This window comes from Rattus norvegicus, chromosome 8 (assembly GCF_036323735.1).
Source record: "Rattus norvegicus strain BN/NHsdMcwi chromosome 8, GRCr8, whole genome shotgun sequence".
In the NCBI taxonomy this organism is placed as follows: Eukaryota; Metazoa; Chordata; class Mammalia; order Rodentia; family Muridae; genus Rattus; species Rattus norvegicus.
The window spans coordinates 26,036,657-26,038,834 of record NC_086026.1 but is presented as its reverse complement, the minus strand read 5'-3'; positions in this window follow the sequence as shown (position 1 = coordinate 26,038,834).

The window sequence follows — 2,178 nt, the reverse complement described above, 5'->3', positions numbered from 1 at the left end:
GAGCAGAGCATTCCTGAGAAAAATTCCAGAGACAGATGGTGTGTCTGTCTTGGCTTCTGGCATCTCATCCCTTTTTAACTCTTTTTATGAGACCAGTTTGTAGCCAGGAATGGTTCCATTGTGAGGATAAATGGGCATTAACCAGAGTGGGGGAAGCATTGACCTGATCCTCTCAGCACTTTGTGCAGCATCAGTGTCTTTTGTGAGAGGAGAGGAATTTCTGTCTTGGTGATCTCAACAGAAGTGGTATCTGTGAAATCAAACCAAGGGAGAGATTAACACCAATCTCTATGTTATAAAGTTTACTTCTCAGGGGACTCAGAGGTGGACAATAGGGTCCTCCCCTTGCAGTACTTCATTTCACACCCCTTGCAGGTACCCACGCCAATACAAGTGAGCATAAATCTGTTTCATGCAGCTCCTAAAAGAGGCAGATTATCATAGGGCTTGGTCAGGACTCTGTCAACCAAATCAAGTCTTTTATAATGAATTTGCAGAGGTTTGGATGCTAGATAGTCAATCTACTGTCGAATAAAGCCAATAAGTTTGTAATGACATCAATAGAAGGATTGGCTCTAAACTTTGTACTTCTAAACTTTGTTAACAAATAAATTCTGTATCAAAGCAAAGATGTGATTTTAGCTTAGTTACCAAATGAGATTATGACTGTACAACTCAATCTAGCTAATTCTTCCTTTTTAAATTGCAACCATTTCTAAATTCCTCATAAAAACCTTAGAATAACCACTTTCAGCCCCCCCAAACTCCAGCGAATTGGGGCAATGACTCTTCTATAACTTCTTCAAGCTATGCATGGTCATTGAGATATCCTTGGGGGTAGGGGTAAGGAAGAAAGAAGCAAATGTTGTAGCTGGATCTGTGTCTTGACTATACCCAGCTGAAAGTTCTTAAGACTAGGAATCTAAGTAGGTACATTCTGCAAAATATAATTCTCAAGACAAAAGGTTAGAATTGAGCTATCTTTTTGGTTGATTCTCTTGAATCTAGTTTTTCAGGCAGTCTCCCTCTCTCAAATCTGAGCAGTATGACTCTGTGTGGTTTCCAGAGCCTAATCACACCTTTTTTAAAACACTAAAGCAAACCCTTTCTCTCAGAATACTGTGTTCCTTAGTCTGTAGCCAGAACAACTTGTATCATGCACCCTCTCCAAGAGTAATAATATAACCATAAAACTCAAAGTCACACCCATTATGAAGGTTGACTAACTTTAAAAAAGGAAGTAAGCTAAAAAATAGTGTTAAACAATGAGCCTGATAGGACTTTCTAATCTGTCATATAAGGAAAATTAACCGAAAATTCCTGTGGAGCCCACGGTAAGAGAACCTGAGCTTCCTGTTGTGGAAAATATCAAAAATAACCACAAACCCTCATTAGCCGGCTTCAATGAACCATATGGCCTTTAACAGAACAATTCACAAAACAAATAAACACATTTTATCAATTCCAATACCAATAAGCAACCTATCAAAATATTTGAAGTTGAACCCAAAATATATCAATCTGTCAAGCTCTCTACCTGGACCCACAGATTATAATTTAGCCTATTTTATTAGAAACTTGTTGTTCTCACCAAAGCCCTTGAACTGGGAAAGAAAGAGAGTTAACATCCATAAGGAGAGCAGGTATGCCTTTGCTACAGCCCACCAGCAGAAGGGCCTGCTCACATCTGAGGTCAAAGACATTAAAAACAATGAAGAGATTCTTGCTCTTAAGGGCCCTCAATGACCCAGCCAAGCCGAGGAAGAGACTTTGGCACACCTCAATGGGAAAGAAGATCCTACCACAAAAACAGGCAGAGGCCATGATAAAACAAATGCATCAATGGACTCACTTAGGGGTAAGCAAACTCATCCAGATATTTTCAAAAACTAAATATTATGTCCCAGGCCGCATGTATCTTGTGGAGCAGATAGTGCACCAATGTGTACCATGCCAAAAGATAAATGTTTGCAGGAATAAAGTTGACTCTGGCAGGAAGTTCTGTAAGGATCGGCCCAGGGCCTATTGGAAAGTGGACTTCACTGAGATAAAACCAGGAAAATATGATTACAAGTATCTCCTAGTGTTTGTAGATAACTTTTCAGGATGGGTAGAAGTTTTCACCACTAAGCAAGAGATGGCCTTGGTAGTCATCAAGAAGATACTGGAAATCTTACC